Consider the following 11510-nt stretch of genomic DNA (forward strand, 5'->3'; position numbering starts at 1 on the left):
ATGATTCCAAAAGATACCATCTTGGAAAACAGGCAATGGTCACTAGAGGTTTGCAGAAATAAGCTGAGCGAACAGTTATTTGACAAATAGATTATGAAGGGGATCAGGCATCAAATGATTAAGCTCATAACTCTTCAGCTATCTTCTAACCTAGAGCTTCTATGATTCTGTCATATTTAGAGATCACTTTGTTAATCATACTGTTTCAAAAATGAAACCTGGTAATAGAATTATTAGAGGAAAAAAGATTTAACTGTTAGCTGTTCTTCCAACTTCCTACAAAGTCCATGAATTTGAATACCTAGCATTATAGTTACATGTTTAGCATTAACAAGGAACCATTAGCTTTTATAATACAGTAAGATGTGTGTTACTTTGTTTCTAGTACAGATTAAATTATATCTTACTATTCTTCTTACCCATCCCTATCAAAGCTAGATGTTATCTGCACAGATGACTGCTTAGCCTTCTTATACCTGAGAAAATATTACAGTTTAATGCCACTACAGGAAGCAAGACTACCAAAACCATAGCTCTTTAACACACAATACAGTTCTTCAACACATATTGCCTTGATTTTATTTCTTTTTTTCTATTTATTTTTATTTATTTTGTAGGTTGTTTATTGTAAAAATGCTGTACAGAGGAGTTACAGTTACATGAGCAAGGTAATGAGTACATATCCTATTGAGCATTGTTGTCTCCTCTGTTTTAATTTTTTATTTCTACTAATTGCATCTTAAAAGTTTAGTAAAAAGTAGAATACACATGGCATTGGTATGTTGACTCACATTTTATCAAAATACAAGTCAAACTTACGGGGATAACTTTTTTGTTGAACTAGTTTTTAGTTTATTGGATAATCTTTACAGGGTAATTTGATTACATTTATATATTCCCACTGAATCACTTTAATTTTAAGATAAAATTTTTATTGAACAAACTAATGTTCACTCTTAATGCTCTCTAGTCAGCATGGGTTCCAATGAAAAAGGTTATTCCAAAAATAGCTTTGACCAATTTGATTTAATCTTTATCACAATTTAAACAATTTAAATTCTTTAGTATATATTTATTATCTTCCTCAGTATTTAATATCAAACATGGGTGTAGAGAAATATTTTCTCAATATGCTTATTACAGTAAAGTTAAAATTACTTTTCATGTTTCACTGTAGTAGAATGTTTTGATATGTCTGGCTTCTAGGATTGAGTACTTTGGTGTAATATTTTATTTCTTTGTTGGTGCTCTCTCTCTCTCTCTCTCTCTCTGCCTATCTCTTTCTATGTTTCTCTCTGTGTCTCTGTGTCTGTCTGTCTGTCTCTGTCTGTCTGTCTGTCTGTCTGTCTGTCTGTCTCTCTCTCTCTCTTTCTCTCTCTCTCTCTCTCTCTCTCCATTGCCTATGGTTTAAACTCAACACCCAATGCTCACTAGGGTGGCACTCTCCTATTTGACCCATAACAATAGCCTTGTTTTTTTGCTGGTTATTTTAGAGGCAGAGTCAAGCAGATTTTTTCTGTCTTTATTGGGCTCCAACCACCATCCTTTGGAGTAACTAGGATCAGAGACATGAGCCACCAGTTCCCAGTGGTAATTCATTCTTAATATATCTCCATCAAAACATTGCAAAGTGATACTTCAGTGTTCAGTGAATTTTATTCATCTTTCTATAATGGAAATAATTGGAGAGGGGATGATGAACGTAATGGTACCAGCAAGCTGAAACATAAGTTCATTCTTGGTGTAGTTTGATTACATTGAAGCTTTTAATCCTCTCAGAATATAATGATTAAAAGAAACTAAACAATGAGTTTTTATAAAGAAATGTTAAAATAAAGATTGACTTCATAGTCTTCTAAAAGTGTGTGTGTGTGTGCGTGTGTGTGTGTGTGTGTGTGTGTGTGTGTGTGTGTTTGCATGCATGTGCTCACATGTATCTCCAGACTTGAATTTAGGGTCTGAACACTGTTCCTTAGCTTTTTGCTCATAGTATTCTACCACTTGAGCTTCAGCTCCACTTCTTGATTTTGAGAAGGTAATTGGAGATAAACGTCTCATGGACTTTCCTGCCCAGACTGGCTTTGAACTGCAATCCTCAGATCTCAGTCTCCTTGATCTTCTTAATTTTATAAGATATACATTGCATTCTTGACTACATTTTACCCTTCTTCTCCATTCCTTTATTCTTTTCCCCTTGATCTTACTCCACTACTTTCAGGTACCAGCTTCCTGGTGTTTATTTTGTTGAACTTTGCCTTTGCCTTTTTAAGGAATTACACTATTTAAATTCTCTTGAATCTACCATATTTCATTTAATACATTTGTAGACATGTGGATACCATTCAACATCCTTACTTACAAGCTTATAAACTAATTCTAATTTCTAATTGTAAGGTAAATCATGCACCCTTTGTCTCTAAGTGCCTGACTTATTTGTTTCAGGTAATTTTTTTCCAGGTGTTTCCATTTCTTTACAAAAGATACAATGTCATTCTTTCGCATGGATAAATACATGGATAAGTGTAGATATATCATGTTTTCTTGACCCATTTTATTTTTCCACCAGAAGATTGGCTTCTCATAGTTTCCAAGCTCACTGGACTTCTATGTAGAATTAAAAAAAAAACTCCATTGTTTTTTAATTTTGTCATTTTTGATAGCTTATATTCTGAAGATGTCCTCATTTTGAAGCCAAACATTGGGAATAGCATCTTATTTTAAAACCTGAGGCACCTTACAACCATGACAATCCATCTTTCTTTTTTCAGACTGGGTCTCCCAAGAGGTTGACTTGCTGTATGTTCTCCTTAGAAGGATATATCTGCCCAGCCCAGGGACATAGGATGACAAGGATAATGTAACTCCTGCCCATGAGCAGGAGCTGCTGAGGAGCTGGACATATATATAGCAAAATACACTTTTGCAAGTAAGGTGATTGAAAATTTCGGTGTTACAGAGTCTCCGCGATGACTTCTAGAGTTCAGGAAAGGCTGTCTATATGATTAGCTATTTGTTTTTTAAAATGATAAAGGTCATCAGATGATAATGATAGGGATCAGATGGACAAATGAGAGGAAAGGCACTAAACAGAAAACATTCTTTCTCCTGTATCCCATTATCATTTCCTTGCTTTGCTATTTATATCCTTGTATATCATAACAAGAATTTTCACATAATATAAATGATTTATTTCATTCAAATGTCATAAATGAAACCACAGAGACAAAACCACAAAGAAAACATGAGTAGTAAGGAATATTAATGTAAGAAGATGCACATATATGTCCTATTGCACATATCATTCTATCTCATAAAGCAGTGAACCAACATAGAAAGCTAATGGGTGGTTTCCACTAAGTTGAGGTGTGCTTTGGTACTAGTATGATTTCATTTTATTAAATTATGCCAGTGGTAGACAATAAATAGTTCTTTTGATGATTTTAATGTGAAGGGAAAATTGTGAAATACGTTTGTTCAGAATGTGGAGTAAGAGAAGCTTGGTCCATTGTTACTTAAGTTACTGCTCTCCCCATTTCTGCTCCAGCTCACAGGAGTCTTTGGTAAAGTCTCCTTACTGCTCTCACCTCATTCCATCTCTACTTCTGAGTGGTGGGTGCCAAGGCAGGGAGCATGTGCAGGCTGCCATTGCGCTGGCACTGAAAGTGTTTAGACCTGACAGTAGCGAAGCTGGGTCTCAGCTTAGCAGTTACCAGCTGTAATTACTGAGATAATTACTTCAAACACTGGGTTATATGCACAGTGAACCAAAGAGAGATCAGGGAAAGGTACATAGGGCAATAAGTATGAAACAATTGAAAGGAAATCTCCTACTAATGGTGTGCCAGTTACTTCATCTACTATTTAAAGACATAGAAATTTTCCAGGTGCATTGTCCATTTAACATTCTTTGGTCTTGTTTATTAATCATCTACTGTGGGATCCTGTCAAATTTATTGACTTCACTTTTCAAATATTGTCTGTCTCACCATGGATTGTGTCTGTAGTGATATTTCTTTTCTACATACCAACCTAAAACTCTGTATTCTGGGCCAATATAGCAAGAGTAATGTCACACAGAAATTAAATCAAAGTTCATGGTCCAGCCACAGCAAGTCAGCACTTTTGCCCAGATACCACATAAAGAAGTATTTATTAACTGATAAGTGATTCATCTAAAAAGACTTGATGGTGTTTTTTGTTTTGGGTTTTGTTGTTGTTGTTGTTGTTGTTGGTCGTAGGCTTGAACTCTGAGCTTGGGCGCTGTCCCTCAGCTCTTCAGCTCAAAGCGAGCGCTCTACCACTTGAGCCACAGTGCCACTTCTGGTTTTTCTAGTGGTTTATTGGAGATAAGAGTTTCACAGACTTTCCTGCCCTGGCTCGCTTTGAACTATGATCCTCAGATCTCAGCCTCCTGAGTAGCTAGAATTACAGACGTGAGCCACTGTCACCTGGCTATGATAGTATATTTTTTAAGGAAATAATTTTTTTAAAAGAATGTATCCTTAGAGTTTTAAGACAAAGTATTTGCTATTCATCCATTAACTCTACCTTTGTTATATTGACAGTTTACTCCTGCCAAATAGAGGAAGTTTCATTTTTAATGATATCTAATTTGGTAATTTGATAAGACTTTTTCCCTTAATGTTTTTCAAGAACATTTTTATGTATCATAAATAACTTAGAAATTATATAAAGCTATAGAAGGTAGTATTTGATTTAATAATGAAAGCTTATATACTGTACATTTGTCTCAATGGTATTGTATACCCTTAAAAAGAATTTCTTAAGGGTAGGGTTGGAAGAGGGTCCTTATCTAGCATGTATAAGGCCCTGGTTTCAATCTTGGCACAAGGAAGGAAGGAAGGAAGGAAGGCTTCTTGATTATGATGCTTTAGTGGGAACTGTCATCATATAAGTCATGTTCTCATAAATATACTTTTAAAAAATTCATTGTCTTGTTTGAACAATGAAAGAATCAGTTTTGTTAGATAATTGCATTCTCCAATTAAATCACTTGTAGATAGTTTTTTTTTTTTGGCCTGTTAATTCCTTTTTTAAAATTCACTTTATTATTATTATAAAGGTGACCAAAAGAGGGATTACAATTACATGTCAGGTAATGAGATCAGATTTCCTTTCTTGTAGTACCTTCTATTCCCTCATTCTACCTATATTATGACTTGAAAATGGTTAAGGAAAACTGGATACATTATTGCACTTTCCTGCTTGAATTATACTAAACAAAGATTTGCTGGGGTTGGAGTTTGATGCCTGCTAATGAGCAAAATTGTCAGATACTGAGTTCAAGTCCCAGTCTTGGACAAAAAAATTAAAAGTAAAAAATTTACTAATACTTAAGAAATCTGTATATTGCCCAAGATATCTTAGAACCTAGTGTTCATTTCAGCCTCTGATAGGAAGATTTCCATAGTTAGGGAATTACAAGTTAAATTAGTCACAAAATTCACATGACAAAGACCAGTTTTAACAAACAAAAATTCAGACATACATATACACATATACATACACATATACATGCATTAAAAATGAACATTCCTAAAACTCACACAGGTTTCTCCTCTTACTCTTTGGTCTAATATAATATATATTTTAGACCGTGCTGTATAATAAAAAGTATAAGAAGATCTTGTCCTCAGATGGGAGGAATATTTTTAACAGAGTGTACCCCTTGAGTAAATGCAGAATGTCTGCTTAATGTACTAAAAACCCTAGGAGCTTTGATCAAGTGCCAGCTGTTACATCAGTTCTGTTGGTAATCGTTCTTGCTGATCTGTGACCTCGACCTTGTGCTTCTGTCTGTGTGTGTCAAATCTATTTTAGGGATGGGGAAACCATAGTTGAGTTTAATAAGATTTATGCACCAATCTTAAGGGATGTTCCTGTATATACACTATCAACACTCGAACAATTCCAGAAGAAAGGTCAACTTTCCATTATACTTCTTATTTTGACTGAGTGGAAAAAAAAATTATTCTTTTGAAAAGTGGTAGAAAGCACTAACAACTTTGAAGGGCTGTTAGGCTGGGTCAAGAGAAACTTTATCTTCTGTTAGTTTCAGATTTAGATTCTTCCTTTTACTCTTTTTTTTAAAAGTGAAGTAATGATTTGGGTTCTGTGAAACTATTATTTCTTTTTAAAGAAATGTAGAGAAGAAGCCATATGTACAAAACTAGCTCAGGTACACAGGAAGGCTCTGTCTCAAAATAACATAATTAAAAGAAAAGAAAAACTACCAGATAATGAATAGACTGTAGCACTAATAATAACTGTTGTGTGTATGTTCTGTTATGTAATAATTAGTTCTTTCCCTGGATTTAAAAAAATACAGTTTTTATATTTTTCAAGACTGCACAACATAGAAGCATATATTGTATTTTTAAATAAAAACAAATGTTTAGGCCTTCCTATAGCTCCTTTGATTCTCTACTTTTATTTTTAACTTAGAATCTCTAACATTTTCATCTTAAATTAACTTTGATTTCTTTTTAGATCGACTATACAGACAGAGTGAAGTTAATAGTGAACTTTTACTAGATAGCACAGTTTTGTTGAATCTGAGTTATATACATACCCTTCCGAGGGTAACTGAGAAAAAAGAAATCCTGTATTATTTTATTGTATTAGTTATAGAACTATTTGTTTCTGTCACAAGGACAATTAATTCATCTCTTAACATTTGACTATTTCCTCATGGATCCTGTTAATAAGATTATATTTTACTTACTATATAGACAATATGAGATGGGCAAGATTTCTTGTCTGAATATAAATTCATATGTAAGTAAACGTGCTTGAAATTTTGTGATCCTACTGACCAAAGAAAAAAAAAAAGATAGTGGGTGGTTAATATTCTGGAATTTGGTAGATTAGGTGTATGGCCATCTCAAAACCACCTCTTTCCACTAGAAATTCACTAACAAGACCATAAAACATATTTGTCAGGGTAATTTGTACCACTCTGTAACAGCATATCGTCTTTCTGTTTAAAATACTTGTCATTTTTATCAACTACAGTTTGAAAGATTACTTGGAATCACAGAAATGAAGAAGATCTCAGAGACTTAAGTCCTTTGGTTGAACGCTTTAGTTAGTCATGCAGTAGTGTCTCCAGTCTCTTTTAGACTAGGGAATATGAGTGCCACCTGTTTTAGTCCTGTGAAGTAGCTGACAAGTTAAAGCTGATGGACCTAGAAGTTGGGAGCAAATTTGGCCTTGGGCAAAAATATGTTAAGTCCTTCAGGTTGCAATAGAGAGCAGTTTGGGCAGCTATTCCTCTTGCTACAATGCCAATGCCTTCGTTGTACTACCTGTCTCTGAAGCATATTCATAAAATGAGAAGCTATGGAAAGGTAAGGCTTCTAAGGGATAATCTCAAATGGTAGGACTCTCAGTTGAGTAAAAATGTCTTAAATAGGTTCATTTCTTTTGTTTTAAATAGGTTCATTTCTTTTTTGTTGTGCCTATTAATTTGTATAGCCGTACCTGTGTCTTTCGGTAAAGACATTTCCTCAACACTAAGTTACTGTCTTGGGGATTCAAACTTTCTCAAAAAGATATACGCTGATTTTGATTCATTTTGCAATAAATTAGAAATATATTCTAATAAATAAAGTTTCAAACTTACTCTTCTATTCCATTTTTATTTTCCACTGTGCCCTGGCAACACTTGAATGTTTTCCTTACTTTTCTTATTTGTTTTACTTCCAACAGTTTTCTAACATTTAATTTTGAATACAGGAAGAATGTAGTCTTCATTTTTGTTTTCTTCACTAAACACAAAGTCTTCACATTCGAATGAAGCTTTAGAATCCTTCTCTAAAATGATACCTTTTTCTTTCTTGTTCTATGAGATGAAGCATTGGGTTTTATTGCTCTTAATTTATTTGGCTCTTGTTTTGGAATGCTGTGTCATCCATTTGGATGAAATGCTTGCTGTTACATCCTGATTTAAAATTGTTCTTGGGTTTTTGCTTCCTGTTTAACTTTTAAAACTTCTTTTCATAGCTTGACTTAAGACAACACCAAGAGTTCTCTAAATTATTTGCCTTGCATTGTATTATTGAAATAAAAGATTCAATAAAAATGACTTTGACATAATCTTAATACTTAGATTATTTATTATTAGATTATTATGTTAATATTTAGGTTATTTTCAATTAACCATCAGAAAACCAGAGTGGTACACTGCTACCCTTGAGCAAAAGAGCTCAGAGACAGGGCCTAGGCCCTGAGTTCAAGCTCCATGGATGACCAAAAAAAAAATTATGAATATATTTTAATATAATAAAGCATACCTTGCTATTAGCAATATTGCATCCATTGGAACCTTTTATAAATTGAAGGTAAGTGGTAGAATTTTAGGAATTTTACTATTTCTATCTTTAAAGTATTTCTCCATTTTATTGTCTTGGGAACTGTATTAGACTTCTTGTCACTGCACCAACTGAGCAAAGGCAATAAAGATTTATTATCCCTTACAGCCTCAGAGGTCCATCATGTTGGGAAGATGATGTAGGGCAGAAAATCTTGCATTTTAGGGCTGAGAAGGTGGCTTAGTGGTAGAGCGCTTGCCTTGCATGCTTGAGGCCCTGGGTTCGATTCCTCAGCACCACATAAGCAAAAAGAAAAAAGCCGGAAGTGGTGTTGTGGCTCAAGTGGTAGCGCGCTAGCCTTGAGCTGAAGAGCTGAGGGACAGCGCCCAGGCCCAGAGTTCAGGCCCCACAACCGAACCAAAAAAAAAAGGAAATCTTGCATTTTGGTAGCCAGGTAGCAGAGTCACAGAGAGCAGACATTGTCTGATACTTAGCCTTCTCTTTGCCACTCTTCATTCTGTCTTGGTCCCTAGCCCATGCAATACATTCATCCACATTCTTTGCAGATCTCCTCATAGACACACATAGAGGTATACTTTCCTAGTTCTTCAAAACAACGTCATCCTTTACTGTAGACATTGAGTCAGGATGATACTGAAAACAGTAAGTAACATTTTTAACTTTACAGTGTCTCTTAGGTGGTAATTGTCACTGGTGAAGATCTATAATAGTATAGATACCAAGTATCATACCTCTTTTTAGCATTTCTCAGTTACATTTTGTACCATAGAAATGAAAAACTATGATATGCAAATGTGAACAGGGTTGATAATGACTTCTTCCTCTTTAATTGTGTAAGATGTTAAAAGAAATAAGTTATATGAAGAATTTGGCTCATTCTACCCCTGAAAGACCTTTCAGTTTCGAATCTAACTGATTTCAGACCTTACATAGTTTCAGAACAACTGCTTTCTTGGACATTTCATTTTCTGGTAGGGTGGTAGTATGTATTGGCCGTGGTATAACTTCAAGCAAGCTCTCCAGATAACCCCAGCCTTTGATTTATAAATTCGTGTTATTTTAAAAAAAACTAACTTTCCTGACAAACCCATTTTTCTCCACTGCTTCATATCATCATTGCTTTCCATAGCATGTCTATTCAACAAAATTAATGAAAAATAGTCACCTTGACTTTAGAGTATTTTTGCAATTATTCTTCCCATCAAATTTGTTCTAGGGCTGGGAAGGTGGCTCAGTGGTAGAGCGCTTGCCTTGCATGCATGAAGCCCTGGGTTCATTTCCTCAGCACAATATAAGCAGAAAGAAAAAAGCCAGAAGTGGTGCTGTGGCTCAAGTGGTAGAGTGCTAGCTTTGAACTGAAGAGCTGAGGGACAGCGCCCAGGCCCAGAGTTCAGGCCCCATGACCAGACTCCCCCAAAAAAAGTTGTTCTAAATTTTCTTTCATATCCACTTTTCTAAAAAGTATAAAAATTAGTATATATATATATATATATATATATACATATATATACACATATATATATATATATATACAGTTAGCATTATAGTATGGTAATCATATTAACTTTTAAAATTTATTTGTACTTATTGATGAAGAATGTCACCTGAAAAGAAATAACATGGGTGAGGAAAAAGAAATCATATTAGGAACAGTCTAGAAACTGGGGACAGATTTGCCTGCTTGATCATCTCCATTTTCTTTATAGCATCTCCCCTAGTCCATAAATTGACATAATCCCTTAGTCCTTGAACAGCTCTCCAAGATTAGGAGTCCAGTAACTTCTATTCAAGGAGTCCAGTAACTTCTATTGTATTGATTTATATGAGATTATTAAATTAAATATTTAGTATACCCTTGCCCTGCCATCCTTTGGCTTACCGTGATGATCTGATTGTGTGTGTTTTTACATTTACCATTTTATTTGCTTCAGGTTCATACTTAGCCATATTTTTAGAGGAGAAGCTCATTATGTGTCCAAGTATAAAAATGTATTGTTACTTTCAGTTACATTTTGAGGGTTTTAACACTTTACAAATGATTAGCATGGCCATAGACCCAATATATTTAACGTTCTTAAGAGTCATTTTGTTTTCCTGGGATTTTTATTCATCTGTCTTCTGTGAAGACAGAAACTATGGTAGTCCCTGTTAAAACAGCCTGTAGTCCTTCTTTGTAAATTGAAAAATGCACTCATTCTTTTTTTAAGAAATGAATGATATATGGAAACTTAGAAATTATATTATTTTGAGTAATATAGATATTTATGAGTAATGTGATTAACCCAAAAGTGCTCCAATGATTTTATTCTTCTGTTTCACTTTAAGTTTTTTTTTTGTCTTGTTTGGTCATAGTAGAGTTTGAACTCAAAGCCTCGCACCTACTAGGCAGGTGCTCCACTGCTTGAGCCACACTCCCAGCCCTTTTTGAGTTTTGTTATTTTTCAGATAGAGTCTCATACTTTTTGCCTAGGATCACATCTTCCCAAATAACTGGGATTTTTAAGTGTGAGTAATTTGTCTTTGACTTGAACTGCAATCCTCTTGACTTACACTTTCTGAGTAACTGGAATTATAAGCAAGAGTTACTATGTGTATCTTTACCTTTAAGATACATACCAAGAGACAAAGACTGTTAGAAGTCACGTGGATTTTCATGTTAATCTTACTCTACTTCTTGACTCTTCCATTTATGTTAAATTGAAAAATTATTAAATATTTGGTGTGTGGTTATGTTTGAGGTGAATGTGTTCTGTTGTATCATCTTACATCATGCTATATCATTTCATTGTCCTTTTTAAGCACATTTCCTTATGTTTCTTCCTAAGCACCCAATAATATAAGAGAGCAAATTCTAGTTCCCTTAAAGAGACATAAAACTTGAAAGCAAATTTAACATGCATATTAATTCACAGCAAGGTTGTCATGAATATTTAAAATTTTGATGGGTTTTGAAAGTCACAAACCATTTTTTCCTCTTCTCTAAATTTGTTGATTATGTAAGATTGTGGACTAACTCATGGACTTCCAGGATAAGGAATTAAAGTAAATTACTAAAGAAATGATTGATGTGTATACATGTGTGTATTGCATATGTGTATATTTAGTAAATCTACATTGTTTTGCTTACTGATAGACCATGATCCTACTTATTCCTTA

Source organism: Dipodomys spectabilis, unplaced genomic scaffold (genome assembly GCF_019054845.1).
Source record: "Dipodomys spectabilis isolate Male_0828 unplaced genomic scaffold, ASM1905484v1 ptg000032l, whole genome shotgun sequence".
NCBI lineage: Eukaryota > Metazoa > Chordata > Mammalia > Rodentia > Heteromyidae > Dipodomys > Dipodomys spectabilis.